Genomic DNA, 20,502 nt, shown 5'->3' with positions numbered 1-20,502 from the left:
CATTGTTAATCAGGTCTTTCATAGGGTTTCCTGTTTGATAGGTCCACTTCAGCTGGCAGTCCTGAAGCTGTCATGGATGTTGAACTATCTGGGCCATTGTTTCAGATGGTCTTGTTTGATCAAACCACATTAGCCTGGAAGGAATCCACAGGTTCTCAATTTCTGTGGAAACAAAAGCAGAACCTCTTTTCCAAAACAACATATCCTGAGACACAAATCTTGAAGTCAAAATGCCTTTAAAATATATATGTTGGTTTAGCTTAGCAGCCCATACAATGAAATGTCTTTCTGTACTTAGCTCCTTCACAGTCAAAAAATTAAAAAAAATACACAATAATATACATAACCCAAACTATCTATGTATTTCCATCTTTACATGGCTTGTTGTTTTTTTATTCCTTTAATCAATTACTGTCTGTACTCTGTCTCTTTAAAGACTTTCTTTTATTTTTTCTATATTTTTTCCTTCTCTTTCTCAAGGCTATGTACATTTTTAAGCACACTGTGACCCATTTAGAGGTTTATTTCTGTATGAATATGTCTTTATTGCATATATGTAATTATTTTCTGATCAGAAGCAGTGTGGTTGTGACACCCCTGGATGCTGGCTCCACCTCTCTCAGACTTTTAACATGGCAGAATTAACTTTACCACCAGCTCTTACACTCAGCACATTAACTCTGGGCAGGAGCGTACAGCACATAAACCCTTTTTATCTGAATAAAAGCAAAATCTGTCATGCAAGACACTGTGCAGCCTGGAAATATATCTGTATATGGTGGCAGAAATCCTCCTGCCTGTGTACTCCTAGCAGACTTGATCCTGATGCCTCCCCAGACAGGGAGCGCTGAGCTGTGGGCATGGAAAGTCTCAGCTACTTTCCAGCCAATCCAGAGTAGATACACAAGCACCTGGACTCGAAGTGGGTGGCAGGCATCAGCCACAAATGTTGGATGTCCTTCTGTGGTGAAGGCTTCTTGTTAATTTTGTGGCAACCTAGACCCCAAATAATCACACAGAAACTGTATTAATTACACACTTCTTGGCCTATTACTTAGGCATGGTGCTAGCTAGTTCTTATATCTTAAATTAACCCATTTCTATTATTATTTATTTAAACATGAGGCTCGAGGTTTGCTGATAAGGTTCTGGCTGGTGGCTCACATCTTTCTCCTTTTGTGGCTACATGGGGTTCTCTCTGATTCCACCTACTTTCTCTATATATCTCTTCCAGCCTGGCTATATTCTACTCTGCTATAGGCCAAAGTAGCTTCTTTATGAACCGATGATAATAAAACATATTCACAGCATACAGAGGGGATTCCCACATCAGGGTGGTGCTTAGTCTTATGTCATGTTTTGTTGATATTCATATGAGACCTCCCCTTCCCTGGATGAAGATGGAAGAGGAGGCAATAGGGGGGTTGGGGTGAGAATGAGAGACAGGGACTGAAAGGGTAGGACTGGGGAGGGGAGGCTGTGGCCAGGATGTAAAATAAATAGATGAATGAATAAATAATATACCAAAAACATTTTAGACATTCAAAGCATTATCAGTCAATTAACAATATTTAGCAAATGTTTATACTGGATGAGGGGGCTCTTACTGAAAGAACTGCAAGTGTCTTCTATGTTGACATATTCTGAAACAAAAATTTCAAGGATGAAAATTTTGTCATTTGGGCTTTTACAATTTACCAGTTGTATGCAATAAAACAAAAATATTTTCCCAGTAAAAAATTAAAAATAATAAATAAATAAAAGTGTTTTAGTTTAGAAGTTCTTGAGAGGAATTGGCTTTTAGAACTTTGTGCAGGTTATGTTATCCTGGGAACAATATTCATGTTAGTATTTGTGTCATAAGATCAAAATGTAAATAAGCTAAATAGTCTCGCATCTTTCTTATTGTGAATACATGCCATTAATGATTTCTTTACCCAAGCTACTAAAATGCCACCTCCAGGTATCATATTAATCTTTGCTCCTGCCTCACTTTTTCTTGGGGCAATCTCATCTGTCAGAGAATCTCCTTTCCTGCCCCTCTTCTCATTACCACCTGATTCCTTGAACTAACTGCCCACTGAGCTAGAGGGTTTTTTTTCTTGTAGGAATCATAAAAATAAACACAGAACTGAATAGAGCAAATACTAAATGATTGGTGAAACATTGGTGATATAAAAGTTTGCTTGCTTCAAATTCAGATTTAATAGTTATTTGTGCTTATCAGCTGTGCAAATTCATGGATTTTTATGGTAACACTTTCAAAAATGGGTGTATTGTATGTTGATATCCATCCTCCCCGCTATTGCCTTCCAGTCTCTCACTGACTTTTCTGAGTCCCATTTCTTGCTTAATTATACCTTTTTTTACCTTCAGGTTTTTTTTCTTTTTAATCAAATTTTAAAATTTTACTTTATATCCTCAAGAGAAAATATCAAATTCTTGTTTTTCTAAGTATGGCTTCTTATACTTTACTAGGTATATAAGTATATATATGGAGAGAGAGTGTGTAAGAGAGTTGAATAAAGTAGGTTGAGATATCATAACAACATAGCAAGGAAATCTGAAGAAATAAGTACTATTCTCATTGACTTTTGTCTTTATCTTTAGGGAAAGAAAATCTGCTTATTGCATCTAGATTATATCAGTCCTTGAATGTTAAAAACTCAATTCCCTCTTCAGTACTTGGCCTTTGTGTTGCAGATCTGCACCGAAATGAGATAGGACATGGTTTTAGGGATGAGTGCAGCAGGCATGGGCATTTATTATCTTAAATTTTTCAGCTCTATTGAAATACAATATCTACACAGTCTTAAAATTAGAATATATAATTAAAATTTTAATATGACCATAGTTTTTTAGGGTCATCACCACAATATAAATCCCCTCCCACAAGAAAAGGAGAAAGCTAGTTTTTAAATTATTAATTTTTTCAAAGTCAGAGGCTTGCTCATTTCCCTTCTTGTCAGTGAACATTAATTTATTTGATGTTCCTACATAATTCTCTTTTGGATTATTTTGGACAATTGGGTAGATGATATGTGACCTTTGAATTCGCTTCTTTTCATTTAGGATATTTTGAAATTCTGTTTATGCTGTAGCATGTACCTGCACTGATCCCTCTTGTGGCCAAATAATGCTGCATTGTGTGAATTTACCACATTTCACCTATCCATACATCTGTTGAAAGTCATTTGGCGTCTCTCCATTTTTAGCTCATGTTAATATTTGTTAGAGGGATTCATGCTTGTTTTAGTGAAGGAGCATGTATTCATATTTTCTCAGTTGGTTCCCAAATGGGGAATGTGTGAGCCTTACCATTAGAGGAAGTGCTAAGTACATTAAGAAAGTGGCTGTATCAATTTACCTTGCCACCAGAAACATACCATATGAGAATTCAATACTACATTTTTACCAAACTTAAACATTGTCTTTTAAAATACTATGCAGTAAACTCTTTCATTGCAGGTTTGATGTACATTTCTCTTTTAATGATATTGAGCATCTTTTCAAACAATTAAGAGTCATTAGTGTACATTACTTTTGAAGAAATGTATAAATTACTTGTCTCTTTTAAATGAGGTTACTTGCATTTTCCTTTGATAGAGGAAGGTAATTGGTTAAAAAATAAAGAAACTGCCTTGGCCCATTTTATTGGTTAGAACATAGGTGGGTGGAGTAAACAGAACAGAATGCTGGGAGGAATAGAAAGTGAGCTCAGAGACGCCATGCTCCCCCCTCCCGGGCAGACGCGATAGCTCTGCTCTCTGAAGCAGACACGATGGAGCAAGCCGCCAGATCAGACATGCTGAATCTTTCCCAGTAAGCGCACCTAGTGGTGCTGTGCAGATTATTAGAAATGGGTTATGCAAAATATGAGAATTAGCCCGTAAGAGGCTAGAGCTAGTGGGCCAAACAGTGTTTAAAAGATTACAGTTTCCATGTAATTATTTCGGGGCATAAGCTAGCAGGCGGCCGGGGTGCTGGGGACGCAGCCCCGCCGCTCATATTACTACATTCCTTATTGAGCTGTAAGTGGTTTTTATAGTTTCTGAATACAAGGATTTTGTTAAATGTTCTTTTGAAGAGATTTTCCTCAGTGTATTAGCTATTTTTCCTTTTTTTGTTGCTAACTTACCTAGTCTTTGTCTTTGTCACATGTACTTTTAGTCTATCCATGAATTCATTATCTAACCACAATAACATAGGCTCACCTCTACCTTTTATTCCAAGAGTTTAAGAAGAATTTTACCTTTCACATTTTATCTCTGATATAGTTTAAAATTTTAGTTTTATGTGCTGTGACAGGCCCACTATCTCAGTTTAGTTTACTTGCATGTGGATGTTTGATTGTCCTTATACCATTTGCCAACAAGGCGTTTCTATTGTCACTAAGCGGCCCTGGCATCCTTGTGCAAAATGTACTGAGTGTAAATGGAATGGCTTATTTTTGATAGTCAATTATATTTCATTGAGCTATAGATCTGTTCTCATTACTCTTGATAAATGCACAAAGTTTTTTTGGGGGGAAAAGAATGAATCTTCCAAATTGGATCTCATTTATGAAGAATGTTTTATCTTTTCTGAGTTCCTTGATTGACATGTGAATTTTAAGATCAGTTTACCAAAAAAGCAAAATTTTAAGAGGCTTGTACTTATAGATAAATTTGAAATGTAACAGTAATACACTTTCTGATCCATGGATATAAAATTTCCATTCATTTACATTTCCTATACTCTTTTACCAATGCTTTGTATCTTCTTTTCAGATTTATTTTATTTTATATGTAGAAGTGTTTTGACTAGGTGTGTGTGTGTGTGTGTGTGTGTGTGTGTGTGTGTGTGTGTATGTATCATGTGCATACCTGGTTTTGGCAGGTCAGGAGATTGCAGCATATTCTCTGGAACTATAGTTACAGATAGCTGTGAATAACCATGTAGATGTTGGGAATCAAACTCTTGTTCTTGATTAGAGCAACAAGTGCTCTCACCCTGCCTTGTGAGCCATCTCCCTAGCCTCCAGTGCTTTGTAGTCTTACGGGAGCATGTCTGAACCTTCTCTTACTAAGTATATGGAATTTTCTTTGTTTTCAAATCTCCCATATTTTGTGTATTTGTTCTACTGCAGAACTTTGCTGAATTTTTGTTTTAAGTATTACCTTTATTTAAGTAGTACTTTTTAAATAAATCTCAGAATTTTCTCTGTGTAGAATTATAGCATCTGTGAAGATATATGGTTTTCATTTTCCTTTTTTGATATGGAATGCCATTTTCTTGGCTACTAACAAGGACCAGAATCTCTGGTACTGTTGAATAGTAATTATGGGAACAGTTGTCTTGTTTCCACTTTAGGAGGAAATAGCATTAATTTTTATTTTTATCACTAAATAGTAGGATTTAGCTATAAGTTTTTGGTATTTTGATATCTGTTTTTAACAACGTTAGGTTTGCTTCCATTCCACGTTTATTTAATGTCTTTTTCAGTACTGTCAAATTTTATAGTTGTTACTATTTTGATGATCGTATGAAGTTTTCATCCTACAGACTATTAATATCGTGTTTTGCATTAATTGACTTCCTACCTGGCCTTGTGTCCTATTATTTTTGTAAGTTATTAGATTCACTGTGTTAATATTTTGATTAAGAGTCTTTTTATTTATTTAAAGATTTACTTATTATGTATACAGTGTTACTCTTATATTTGCACATTGTTCTTTTTGTTTCATTGCTCATCACATCTCTTATATATTTATGTATATAGCATCATACAATGAGTTAATAAGTATTTTATCTCATAATTTTTTTCACATATTGATGCAATGTGTTTTGATCAAATGTACCCCCATTTCTGCTTCTCAGATTCCTTCCCCATTGTCCTTACCCATAATTCCTCTTCGGTTTCATGTGTTTTTTTTCTTAAAAGTCGTCTGAGACCACCTAATATTGCCAGTAGGTGCATGATTGAGGGTCCTTGTCCTGGAGCATGGGTAGTCTCACAGGTGCCACGTTCCTGAGGAAAACTGCCTTTCCTCTCCTAGCAGCCATCAGTTGCCACTAGCTCCTTAGCTACAGGTAGCACTTAAGGAATCCTCTTCCTAGCCTTCCTGGCATTCTGTCTGGCTTGATCACAAATAGTTATTGCACATGCAGTCAAATTACAGTGAGTTTGTGTGTACAACTGCATTGTGGTGTTTGGAGATTGTGATTTACTGCAGTCATCCACTAATTCTGGACCTTGCAATTTTTCTTGTTCCTCTTCTGCAATGATCCTGATTGTTGGGAGGAGGAGATATGATCCAGATGTTCTGTGTAGATGGAGGTTTTTGTCCCATCTGATCCCACAGCCATTCAGTCCCAAATAAACACACAGAGCCTTATATTAATTATAAACCATTGATCTATTAGCTTAGACTTACTATTAACTATCTCTTATGACTTAAATTCATTCATAGTTCTTGTCTACTATGTCTAGTCACAAACTTGGTACCTTTTCTCAGTAAGGCATTCTTATCTTGCTTCTTCTGTATCTGGCTGATGATTGACTCTCTGTCTTTCCTCTTCCCAGATTTCTCCTAGTCCTGCCTATACTTCCTGGCTACTGGCCAATCAGTGTTTTATTGAACCAAATATGTGTGATAAATCTTTACAGTGTACGAAAGCATTATTCCACAGCTTTTCTGTTTAGGACTGAACACTCTTCAATCTCTTGTTCTCTAAAAATTTATAGGTGTAGGTGTCTGCATTAATAACTTTCTAGAGCAAAAAAAAAAACGTTTCTCTGATGAGGACTGAGAGATGTATTTCAGCATGGATATATAGATAAAACTGAGGACAGTTTAATTTCAAGTCCATCTAGCATAGTAGTAGTAGTAGTAGTACGTTCTCTCCTGGGTCCTGTTATCTACCTAGCCATTATGGGTTCTTGGCTCCACAAATGATACCAAGCATGCCAAGTCTCTACTTTAGTAAGATTAAATACAATCAAGAAGTGGTTTTTTTTTAATATTTATATTCATATCACTATAGCACAAGTGAGCATATTCTGTCACTCATAGGATTCACAGCTGGATAAATCTTTAATGTACTTTCCAGGTTCTATGCATAGCAACTCTGAAAAGCCAATCAGCAGGGAAAAAGCTTCCGGATGAGTATTAGCTTGATTTTGTCCATGTTCTGTGATGACTCATGTTATCTGACTTCAAAAATAGGAGCTTACCATCAAATTCTGGCATGTAATCAAGAACATTGACAATAATCTGTAATGTTTGGGGTTTAGGAGCCCTCACTAGTCAACAGCTCCCAAAGATATATAGCTTTTGCAATGATTTGATAAGGATTTTACCCCGTGATTTTTTATTTTTTGAGAATTTCATACATTCATAAAATGTGTTCTGATCAAATCCTCCCCTATCTTAAGGAACTTCTATTCTATCCGGAACTTCTGTTCTATCCTCTCTATCTTAAGGAACTTCTTCAGTCGTAAGTTTCCATGTGGTGTTTTGAAAGTCTTAGTATCAGTCGTTCCTCTCCATACCCCATCTACACAACCCTCCCATCTCACACTTACACGTCACCTTTCTTCCACCTTTATCCTTTTCCATGACACCGGTGTTCTAACTTCCCCTACTTAGCGTCCAACCAAACGTCCCTTAGTAATTTCCTTACTTCCATGCTACTCCAATTAAAATACACTTACCTAAAAAGTCAAGGCTAACATCCACATATGGAAGAAAACAGTCTGCATTTGCCTTTCTGTGCCTGGGTTATATCAGAATGATTATTTTCAGCTCCAATCATTTACCGGCAAATTACATGATTTCATTTCTATTTACAGCTGAGTGTTATTCTGTCGTACATGTGAACCCCATCTTCACTAGCTATTTATCAGTCGATGGCTGTCTAGGCTCTTCCCCCTTCCTGGCTATTGTGAATGCAGCAATAGTGAACATAGATGAGCAAACATTTCCATATTATGCATACTCCTTTGGGTATTCACCCAGGAGTGGTGTGATGGCTGGTTTTATGTCAACGTGACTCAAGCTAGAGTCATCTGAAAAGAGAGAACCTCAGTTGAGACAATGCCTCCTTAAGACATGGCTGTAAGGCATTTCCTTTATTAGTGATTGATGAGGGAGGGCCCAGCTCATTGTGGGTGGTGGTACCCCTAGACTGGTGGACCCAGGTTCTATAAGAAAGCAGGCTGAGCAACAAAAATAATTTTATGGTTGGGGGTTCACCACAAAATGAGGAACTGTATTAAAGGATTTTAGGATTAGGAAAGTTGAGAACCACTGATCTAAAGTATTTTTTTCCTCACATTTTTCAGTACTGTCTAAATGTTTTTTATCCTCTAAAACAGTGGTTCTCAACCTTCCTATTGCTGTGATCCTTTAATAAAATTCCTCAATCAAAAGTTTTCATTGCTACCTCCCAATTGTAATTTTGCTACTGAGTCTTTATGTAATATCTGATAGTCAAGATATCTGCTATGTGACCCCTGTGAAAGGGTCATTTGACCCCCGAATGTGTGGAGAACCAGAGGTTGAGAACTTCCAGTAGAGACTTTTATCTGTTATTGAGATAATTTGACTTTATCTTTTTCAACGTATTATCTCCTTTGTCTCTTTCTCTTGCCTTACGCTAAGATTTCAATACTGTATTGAACTGGATGTTTTATTTGTTGTTTATGCTCTTAATCACTCAGTTATCTCCCCAGTTCCTGGAATAAGATCTTTGAAGTATGTTTTTACCCTCTAGATATAATTGATTTATGTTGTAATATCTCCTCTTTGCACATCTAATTTTGTAAATTATGGTCTTCTCTTTCTTTTGCTTAATTTGGATAAGGGTTTGTGAAACTTGTTAATCTTTTAAAAAAAAACTAACACTTCATTTCAATGATTCTTGATATTTAGTTTTAATTTCTATTTCAACAGTTTCTGCTCTGATCTTGCTTATCTCTCCTTGTCCACTGCTCTTGGGTGTTATTTGAAATTCTGCCAAGGCTTTAGTGTTCATCATGAAGTTGCTTTATTGTGTTTTCTCTGATTTTTTGATGTAGACACTTAGAGCTATACATAAACTTTCCTCTTAAGACTGTTTTTGTACATTTTAATATGTCGCGTTTTCATCTTCATTAAATTTTAGAAAAGTTTAATCTATTTTTATTTCTCCACTTTGTTTTTTAGCCAATTTCCATGACTCTTTATATTTTCTATGACTTCTATTGTTAACATCTAGTTTTATTCCTTCATAGTTAGAATAGAAACAAGAAACTACTTACGTTTTCCTGTATTTATAGAGAGATGCTTAATGTCTCAATATGTGGACTATTTTAGTAAAGGCTCTATGCGTCACTTACCATTTTACATATTTTCAAAGGATTGGAATTAACTCTTTTTTTGAACTTTTGGTGGAATTCATTATTGGGCCAACTGGACCTACATTTTCATTGAAGGAAGCTTTAAAATTACTAATGTGGAGTTTATTTTCACTCTAAACTTATTAATATTTTCTCATTTTTTCCTGAGAATATTTGGAAATCCTATCATCTAATTTAGCCATTTTGGCCTAATTTATCTTCTTCTTTGGTGCACACTTTTTATATTATTCCCTTGGAATCTTTTCAATTCCTGCAAGGTGGGAGCAGTGTCCCACTTTCACTGCTGTCTTCAGTAACCTGAATCTATTCCCCATTCCCCACTTTGTCATTCTCCCAAAAGGTTTGTTGATTGTTGTAGCTCTTTTCAAAGAACCAATCTCTGATTTATTGATTTTCAAGACTTATTGATAGATTGTTATTCTTTATTTCATTTCCACTGCTCTACTCCTTCATTTTGTTGTGTTTATTTTCTAGTTTTGTAAGGTAGAATATGTATCTATGGATATTTAAAAGAATCAGTTTCATGTAGTTATAGCCTAGGCTGGCCTTGAACTTCTGATCTTCCTCTTTACACCATCACACTCTTTGCTATGCACATGTGATCACCAACACACTAAGATCCAGTATAGGGCTTAATTTTTGTGTTTGCTTCTTATCTTCAAAGGTTGTAGCTAAGGAACCACTCCCAATTTAGATAAAGTATATAACTTTTTAATTGTAATTAACCAATTATATCTCCCTCTAGTACTCACGACTTTTATCATCCTCATATAATTCAAGTTACAAAGAAAATCATTTGCATTATGAAATTGATTTCAACAGACACAGGGTTTCTTCCATATCGTAAGAGTCAATCGACAGCCAGGCTAATTAAACCGTTGAAGAAAAAAAGATTCTTTTTAAATAAGCTCCTAAATTAAAACATTTTCTAGTTCCTTTTCCAATGTACTTCAATACAACATTGTGCCCATACCCATATAAAGGCATAGTGACTGGTAGAGAAACCAAACTAACAGAAAAAGGAACACCCGCTTCTTCTTTCTTCCTGAGACTTCTATAATGTCATCTTATTGCTCCTGGTGTCTTGTGATATCCAGCTTCAACCTCAAAATAGGGAACAATCCTGAGTTTACAACCTCCACAGTAATTTATGACTAGCCTTAAAAATAAACTTTAGATGCTATAAATCCAACAAGAAAAAGATATTATTCTTTTTTCATGTTTACTCTTATTGGCTCCCAAATTTGGAATCATTTTTTAATAGAAAAGTTCTAGTTTTAAATGATAGAAGACTATTGTATGCTTTCCTGGACATTTAAGGATGTTTTCTGGGTTCCGGGTGCTTCAGAGCAGTGAGCAGAGAAGGAAGGACAGGCAGAAGAGTTCTTTTTTGTTTGTTTATTTGCATTTAATGTCTAACTATGTTTTAATATGAGACCTTTTTTGCTCCCAGTGTAACTTAACTCACAATCTCAAGCCAGCCTCCCTTGTGTGACAGGATAATAGCCAAGCATCCTGGTAGTCTTCTCCCTGTAAACTCACGTGCAGTTTTAGGTTTGCAGATGTAGATCCAGAAAAGCTAAATGCTTTTTTTCAAACTCAGACACTTCTCCTGCCTTGACATCTAAGGAGTTTCTCAGCTTCTGCTTTCTGCCTCCTAGAGAGAATAATCCTGACGTAAATATGATGCTTGCTGTCCACCTCCATTTTCCTCTTCCTGGGGCTTCTAGATTCCCTTGCCAAACATCCTGAAGTGCCATTGGCGGTGAGAGTATTTCAGGCTCCATTCCTGATATATTCATAGCGTATTCTGTAGCAACTGGTTTCAGTTTTTATTTTTAGTTTTGAGTGATAGTGCTACATTATGATAGATGCTCCACAATCCTCAGTGACTTTGAGAAGCAAAGCTCCAGGCTGGCTAATTTTAGATAGAGTGAAGAAAACGTGTTTGTTGCATTAATCCACTGAGATTTGGGGTCAACTTATTACTGTAGCATAATGTACCATATCCTTATTAATATAAATTCCAAAACTCAGTAGGAGATAAGGGCACATGAAGCCACTCTAGTTTGCAAACAATATCCTGAATGCTTGCCTAATGAGGAGAACTAAGGACATAGCATTCACCCTGCTAGTGAAGCGATAGCTGGATAGCAAGAACAAATTAAACAAAAATTTTGAAAGGATTTTTCATCATTCATTACTTTCAGTTCAGTGGGCCATGCCTTTGGGTTGGTCAACTACAGTCTGTTTTCATGCATAATTAAAATAACTAACTCTGGTAGCTGTGTAACACCAAGAGATAAAAAGGATACATATTTAAGCTTAATGTTGCAACTTTGGAACATTTTTTTAAGTAACTTTTTTTTTAATTTTTTCCGTTTTTTTATTGAGAAAAGGAGAAAAAAAACAAGTTTCCACCTCCTCCCAGCCTCCCATTTCCCTCCCCCTCCTCCCACCCTTCTCCCCCTCCTCCCACCCTTCTCCCCCTCCCCCCACTCCTCTCCCTCTCCCTCTCCAGTCCAAAGAGCAGTCAGGGTTCCCTGCCCTGTGGTAAGTCCTAGGTCCTCCCCTCTCCGTCCATTTCTAGGAAGGTGAACATCCAAACTGGCTAGGCTCCCACAAAGCCAGCACATTACGTAGGTTCAAAACCCCGTGCCATTGTCCTTGGGTTCTCATCAGCCCTCATTGTTCGCCATGCTCAGAGAGTCCAGTTTTATCCCATGCTTTTTCAGTCACAGTCCAGCTTTATAGATAAACTTAAATTTCATGCTGGAAAACAATATTGAGATTTTAGATTTGCTGTACTGTTTGACAGTAGATTGGGATGACCCTATCTACTAAGTAATCTGTTTTATTTAGTAGCTACAGTCATTTGTATGTTACATCAAGTTTGTTTATTTTTTATTTGCATTTTGTATTATGCCACTTAGTATGCATTAGGTTTTGATCTAATTGCCTATTATATAGTATGAAACAACCTACAGAAATGTCTGGATTTATAAAACGAGTTTTGGTCACCATAGCTGGAATAAAGAGCAAACTGAGGGTGAGAGCAAATGTGAATGAAATAATATTCAGTCAGCACACACTAGCATAGAGTCTTTTCGGCGTATGTTCCAAGAAGAAACTCCCCAAATTTGCCAATGGAGGTTAATTAAATTTAAATGGGATGAATGCATATTGAATTCCACCTTTTGTTTGGCAATAGTACGATTTTTCAACCATTTAAACTACATTTAAAATGTCCACACCCTATATGCTCTCAGTGGTACATTAGGAACCATAAATATCATCTCTTTAAAAATTATTTCAGTGATTTCTTTTTAAAAGCATCTTCATCTTATTACAATCAGATCGGAGAGGGTGTGACATTAACTCATTCTGTTCAGTTTATGAAAGTGGATATTTAACGTGTTGAAATGGACATGGCTGCTCTTCACAGCTCCAATCAAGTCTGACTTTCACAAGCCTTGATATCACTTTGACAGTCATAGTGACCTGGGTTCATGCTTTGTTCTTCTCGGATTAGAGTCTTTTTTTACTTCCTATTTGTATTTTTATTTTTATCAAACTAAATAATGCTGAAAGTTCAACTGAATTCATCCCAAAATGGGAGCATTCTACATATGTTTCCTGATCTTCCAAACCCAGTTATCTGTTTCTGTGGTGTCAACTCTTGAGTTACGAGCACACACACATTTCCATTCCTAGATGTCTGACATTCTCCTTCCCCGAGTATCAGCTCTTTGATCTGCTCTCCTCCCTCTGTTTCCATCTCTGTGTTAAAATGCACCTATATTTCATGCTTAGAACCATATTTTTCTAATAGTAGTGTGTGTGTGTGTGTGTGTGTGTGTGTGTGTGTGTGTGTGTAAGTGCATGTGTATATACATACATGTAGTTACAGGACAACCTCAGGAACCATCCACCTTGCTTTTTGAAACAGCCTCTCACTGACTTGGGGCCCACTGATGAGGCAAAGTTCACTGCCCAATGCCTCCGTACTGCTGCGAATGTAAGTGCACACCAGCACACCCAGCCTTTTTCTCGTGGGTTCTAAGACTGAGTCAGGCCTTCATGCTTACCAGGCAAGACCTTAGTGACTGGAACATCCCCCCAGCCCAACAGTGACTCCCCAATGCATACCTTCTCTCTATGACACTGTCAGCTTGCAATCTCTCAGAGTTCAGAGTCTCCAGGTTGCACTTTATTCCTGAGTTAACATTGTTTCTTTTAATAATTCTTCTTACTGCCATTTCAGGTCGTTCATCGTCCCTTTGCATTTTTGTACATACCCTTTTACTTCTCACTACCACCTTCTTTAGGCTGTCCAGACCATTGCAATAGCTCTCCAACCCTAACCTTGTGGCTCCTTGATGGATCACCTCCTTTCCTTCCTTCTTTCAGGGATTAAATCCAGGACCTTGCACATGCTCAGCAAAGGCTTTACCTGGGACTGTCATCCACTGAGTTTTTGTATATTTCTCACTTTTAGCATCCCATGCACGGAGTTCATCCAGATCACGCAGACTGTGATTTTAACTACATTCTTCATTCGATCCTTCCTTTTGTTCAAATGTACATTGTAGACATTTACAATGGTTGCTCTCCCTGTAGTTGATAGAGCTGCTCTTTCTTTGAAAGAAGCTGAGGAAGGGCCCTTGTGGTCACTGCTATGTCCACTCTGCGTTAGAGTAAAGCCCGGACTGTGGATCCCTTTTATGATAACTGATCTCTAACCTACACAGAATTAATTAGTAAATTAATTTATTAGATAATGAGTAAAGAGGTTATAAAGAGAGTAAGGAAAGGTACTTGTTTAGAGGGAGGCAAGGGAAGGAAGAAATGTTGTAATTATAGTATAATCTCAAAAATTAAAAGAATAAAGAAAAGAAGTATGAAGGGAAGACCCTTCCGGCAGGGTCTTACTCACCCTTGGGACCCAGCCTCCTCATTTGTGGGGGAAAAAAAAAAAAACAGAAAACCCTTTGTTTTTGAGGCAACTCCTCTTTTCTGCTCACAGCTTGCATGTTTTCTTCTGCTGCGCACTGTTGGCTAAGTTTCTTTTCCAAACCTATTATATTATATGATCGTTACAGGGAAGCCTCTAAATTCTCTGTGGAGAGATGCTTGCTGGCAGCTTCCTAATTATTTTCATCACATGTCTCGCTTGGGGGCATCGTCCTCCGCTCTCTGTTCTCAAATCATTATAAGTTTTTTTTTCTTGTCCTTGAAAGACAGGGAATCAGAACCGACCTAACAGCCGCATCTGTCCCAGAATGACTTTGTAGCACGTTAAATCTGTCTGCGTGCACCCCTTGAGGGTAGTTTTTGTAAAGACAATGTTAGGCTCCTTTTAAAAATGATCTTCATCTCTCCAATATACCCAATCTGCTAACTCTGCACCAGCTCCAGCCCTTTGTGGAATAAAAGGTACATGGGAACAGAATGGACATGTTTATCACAGAGAGTCAAAGTGACAGCAAATTCAGTCAGTGATCTAAAATCCCATCTCAATCGCAAGTGACTCAAATCTAGGAAAAGCCCAGAAGAGTCTCCCTGTAGGAAGTACATATCAGAACTTTATATCACAATGGGAAGCCAGAAAGCTGGGGCCAAGTCTGGGTTCTGTGTCTCTTATGCTGCTGATTGGATCTCTTGCAGGTTGGTATTGTCACGACTATACCACAGATTCCAGCATTCGTACACAAAAAGGAAAAAAATCCGCAGCTTTCTGTGTCAGATAAGATCTATACATTTCTTTTATACTACAAGAAAAGCAAAAATCCACGCAAATCAGGGCTGCTGCAATTTCTAGGTTCCCAGCTTTATCCGAGTTATCTAAATTAATGGACAATATAGCAATGTCCACCTCAGTTTGCAGCACTGTGCTAACCAATCCAGGCTGAAATCACTTCCACTTAGCCTCAGTGAGATTTGAGCCTTCGTTTCACAGAGTGACTATAGGCTACTATACTGTTCCTATTCTTGAATTTCAACTACCCACCATTGCCAGTGTCAGCATCTTCCATTCTTCCTTAGGTAAACTGAGATGGCCGGAAAGGCCATGTCTGCTATATGTCTTTGAACTATATATATAGACCAACCCACCCATTTTCTTTTTCTTTTTCTTTTTCTTTTTTTTTTACTTATGAATGCCTGGCCTTAGCTTGACTTGTTTTTTTTTTAATTTATTTATTTATTAAGGATTTCTGCGTCCTCCCAGCCACCGCCTCCCATTTCCCTCCACCTTCCCCGAACAAGTCCCCCTCCCTCATCAGCTCAAAATGGGATAAAACCGGACTTGCTGAACCCACCCATTTTCTAAGGCAGTGACTTTTGGCTTTGGCTATGCATCTGAATGGCTTGAGATACTTTTAGAAGCTAAAGTTCTTCAAAGGATAAAGGCAGGGAAGGGGAGCAAGAAGATGGAGATGTGGGAGGGTAGGGATCCCTGCTATGTTGGATATTAAATAAAAAATAAATTCAGGCATACAGCAAACACAATAAAATCCAATTTTCAGAGCTTCCATTCGCTAATGAAATCATCTCTTAGGAGGGAAGTTCAACCACCACAACCTTTTCTAATCCCAGGGTTTTCTGCTGGAAGCCAGACTAAAACTTCCATTAAGGAAAACATCTCCTATATGTTCAAAAGTGTTCAATTTCAACTCTCACCACAATGCCTGACTCTGAATGTTCCTCCTAATATGTCTGTCTCAATGGAAAACAGACAAACAAACAAAAACAAAAAAAAAACAAAGAAAAAAAAAACAAAAACCAAAAACCTGGGTTTTCACTTTCAAGAGAACGCACATGATCTCTCAACATCTTTTCATCGTCTTTCATAATCATTTCCAATCTCTCTGCTCCATTGTGTCTACTCTTGCCTAAACACTCCAAGACCTCTGCCACTCTCATCTTTCATAACCTTCTTCTTCACTTGCTAGAGTTCCTGACCACGCTGTTTAAAACGTCCCTGTTCTGGGGTCATTGCTAATTTGGCTCCCTCCTGTACCGCTTCTCTCTTTCCCTTCTTCTTCTTGCTATCTGTGTGTCACTATTCTCTTGAATCCCACTGGCTTCTGGTCCTACTGGGCACTGCTTTTCATTTGTTTCCAAGGCTTGTTGTAGAAGTTGTCCTTACATTTTGTTTAACTTATCTTATTATTCTTGCTTTAATAAGGAAACCGCAGAAGAGTAAGCACCCCCACCTCCAAATTCACCTCTCAGAATCCCCCAGATACCATAATACTCTCTTGGTCATGGTTTTCTTATTTAGCCCATGCCAAGGGAGGTTGACAAGAGGTTTCGGGTGTTTTGCAATTAGTAATTTTTATTCCCCAAAGGTTGTTATTTAACTTTACATTTAGTTGATGATTTGCCTAAGTTACATGGTCTGTTTTAAAAATCCACTTACTTTAAAACACTGAGAGGATTTTATTTCCTTTTATCCCAGCACCTGGGAAGCTGCTGTTCTGATTCTCAATCTGCTGTTTTCTATGTTTTCTTGCTGTTGTTGATCTTCATAAACATCTTAACAAATTTTTGGCCTATACAATTGTTTTCATTATTCCCATTATGGAGAGAAAAATCAAAGAAAAATAGCTTGCTTAAAATCCCACAGGCAGTAACATGTATGAATTGAGCCCTACGTGTCCTCTGTTCTAAGCTACGTCACAAGAGTTAATGCCAACAGCGTCAAATAAGATGTCAGGCTCGAACATCGCTGTCTATTAAGTGTTTGCCCAGACTCAATGCTAAGCGCTTCAATTGCATTGACTCACGCCATCCTTACAAGAACTCCCTGAAATCGGTTCTATTTCTATCTTCAATTTACAAACAAGAAAGTAGAACAGTGGAAAGGTCCTGTAGAAAATAAAAGTAAACCCCAGCACATAGTGTGGGGACCACTGAGTGAGGTCTAGTAAAGATGTCCTGAAAGGGATAATTACTAAACTCTTCAAGTTTTGTATGCCATACAGTGTCTTTTACAGTTACTCAAATCATCCATTGGAACATGAATGTAGACACAGACACCAAGTATAAAGAATGAATGTGGTTCTGTCCCCCTAAAGTTTATTTATAAAAGTAGATGATGTATTTGCCCTGTGAGCCACGCTGCTTCAGATAATATTTTTTTTAAATAAACAAATAATGATAACCTGGTAATGAGGCTAAATTTTATTTCAACTGAAAAGATTTTGTGTTCTTGGCATTAGCTAAACCCATCAGAGAAGCTTAGGCATTTCAAATGAGATTGGTGCAGGAAGTTAACAACAGAAAAGAGGAAGTTGGAGGTAAGGGACAGGTAGTGCTGGTGACTGGAGAAGGGAGGAAGGATGCTCTCAACCCCCACAGCTTCTTCCTGGATCAGCCACTGTGCTCTTTCTAGCTCTGGCACGTGATGAGAGGACTGCTTTAAGAAACTGAAATAATGAGAATGGATTAATGGCGCCAGAGTCAGCATCCATAACTTGGATAACCTGAGCACTTTTCACTTCTCCAATACCAAAAGAACAACAACAACAAAAGCAAAACAGCAGCAACGGAAACTAAGAGCAATGAAGACTCTCTCTAAGGGAACATTGTAAAGCAGCCTCGGTGCTAATCAAGCAGAGTCATTCCGCTAGGCCAGCACACAGCTGACTTTCGTGTTACAGCCACATGGTTTTGGTAAAGAGAAACAGATGGCGTATTTGGTTCCAAGTGAATAACACAGTACACATTACTCATTTGGAACCAAGATCAGAGAGGCATTTACTTATCACCCCCACATAACTGAGAGTTGGGCCTCGGGGAGGAACCTGCTGCCTTGCTGACACAAAGGCTTTGCTCTGCCAAGAGTATAACTGAGATAGGGGTAAAGAAGAATTTCCACTCTCAACACGGCTTACTTCACGATTTGTATTAGATAGAAAGGCCGGGAGGAAGCTTAGGACTTTTATTTCTATTAGCATATATGTTTGTCACCTGTGGCCAGGAACCAAGCCTCAGGCGAGAAACGGCAGTCCCTTTTTACCTTCAATACCGCCATGAGTAAGACCAACATTCTCAAAGGGAGATTTTGAAGTGGAAAACGAACGTCATACTCACTTGGGAGAAAGAAGCGGAGTACCAAATAAGGAATGTTAAGATTGAGTTACTTGTTCTTCTGTGAAACAGTTCCTTATGCTCAGGAACAAAGGACTTTCAGCATGGTTACTGGCGAATATGCTTGCCTTAGGCAGGGAGACCATGCTCCTCTCCAGGGTTTGCAAACCAGTCCCATCTTGTCACTCCAGTGAAGCCTGTGAATCAGTGTAGAACCCAACACTAGGTCAAGACTGCCATCACAGTGAGTCAACCCTCTGCACATTAACGTTTTTCACCGAGAATTTCTGCATCCCTTATCTCCAGAACCCTTGCCTCTGTAAAGAGATGAAATGGCAAGTATTTGATTTTTCTCTCATCATCAACTGAAAGTCACCTGTGGCCTTCACATCATCTGGGGGCTAGCTTTGTAAATATTCTCAGAAGCACTTTTTGCAGCCTTCTGTCAGAACATGTAAATTTGTCCTTGAACATTCCTGCCTACCTCAATCAAAGATTTTTGATACTCAGAATAGGATTAAAAATATGTAATTTCTAGGTCTCTACCAACTAGAATTTATAGCATTTTTTTTTTTAAATTAGCTGGTCTGTTACCTAAACTATCCTTGGGGACAAATGCAACCTTTCTTTTATGCCCTCCCAAATCTAATGTAAGCTTACTTGTTTTATTAAAATATGTTGCATCTCATCTGATGAACTCAAAAGAGACTCTTTATGGTTTTCAAATATTTTTAATTTAGAGAATAATTTTCCTCAACCAGTATTTTTAAATCCGTCTCATCAGATCAACATTAGATAAAGTAATTTTAAAAGTTTGGATTTTAAAATTTTGAGACACATAGACAAAAGCCCAGGTATTTTTCATTTTTTGGTTCTAGAGAGAAAAGTGCATGTGTGTTGACCTCTGGGTTGGGATGTTGCTGAAGACCATGGATATCAGTACGGGGCTCTGTAGTCGCTGATGACCATGGATGCTCAGCTGATTTGAACCAGATGCTGACTAAGCTGGTGAATACAAGAAATAAGAAAAAAAACTGAATGCTATACATACACAGCGCCTTCTCTGCCCTGTCTGGCACTTCCATATGAAATTGAACACAGTACCTTCTGACAAATGCCCTTTACTTCCACAAGTTGGCAGAGCAGCCAGTGGCGCAACTTTTAGCCTTCATAGTCACATCTCTTCGTGCAAGACAAGAATTCACAATTGTGTGTCGAGTGACTCTAGGTTAAAAATTAGGTAATTAGGTAAGTCTAAAGAGCCCCTGGAATGTGACCATTAAGTGGGCTATAGATTTTCTATACTGAACATGCATATTAGAAAGTAATGAAATATGTTCATAAATTCTGGAAAATAAGAACTCAACCTGTGACTCTATTCCACAGTAAATAATTATGTAAGAAAAAAGATAAAATTTGCAAAGTGTGGACAAATACTAACATATTCTACGTCTTACAGATTTTTGGAGAGAGGATTACAAAAGGATGGAATCCAGCAAGAGAAAAGGGGCATCCAAGGAATGGAATGGGGTGTAAGCAATAGTGGTGAGTACCAACAGCAGGGGATGCTTGTACTTATTATAACATGGTATTTTATGTAAACAATGTTAATGTTGGATTGGTTGAATTGCCTGAAAACTGGACTCTCCTCCCTGCGTGTGATTTCAACCTTTTCCCCTGTACTCCTTTTTGCAATGACTAACTGCTTATTTCTTTCATGTTACCAACTATCAACACACACAAGCACACACACACATACATACGATAAATAATCAAATGTATTATTTGACTCTTGTGCTCATATTTAAGTTTTAAAATTCGTTTCTGATGAAAGACAGCGTTTTGATGGGATTAAAGATCAGGAAACACATTGTGTCTTAAATTCTGTGTTTAACCAGCCTGCGGTCCATGTGTTTCTTTAGCCTCAGTTTTCTCACCTGAAGCTGAGATGATGCTCTAAGCTTCACTGTGATCAAAACCAAGGTCGTATTCATGTTTGTGTATTGTATTTGAGGCATTTACTC

At 37.7% G+C, this 20,502-nt stretch overlaps 1 protein-coding gene across 2 annotated transcripts in view; it reads left to right on the top strand.

The window, feature by feature from the left end:
- Window positions 1–20,502, top strand: part of Kcnn2 (potassium calcium-activated channel subfamily N member 2) — a 362,369-nt gene that overhangs the window by 103,096 nt on the left and 238,771 nt on the right. For both annotated transcript variants that reach the window (XM_041660110.1, XM_041660109.1), the window contains exon 2: window positions 19,938–20,023. The gene's annotated coding sequence lies outside the window, so the exon portion shown is untranslated. The remainder of the gene's footprint in view (window positions 1–19,937; window positions 20,024–20,502) is intronic.

Source organism: Microtus oregoni, unplaced genomic scaffold (genome assembly GCF_018167655.1).
Source record: "Microtus oregoni isolate MIOR12 unplaced genomic scaffold, Mior012 000011F_ref0000422, whole genome shotgun sequence".
Classification (NCBI taxonomy): Eukaryota; Metazoa; Chordata; class Mammalia; order Rodentia; family Cricetidae; genus Microtus; species Microtus oregoni.
Note: the sequence above shows the minus strand (reverse complement) of the source record. Positions and strands in the feature narration are given on the sequence as shown.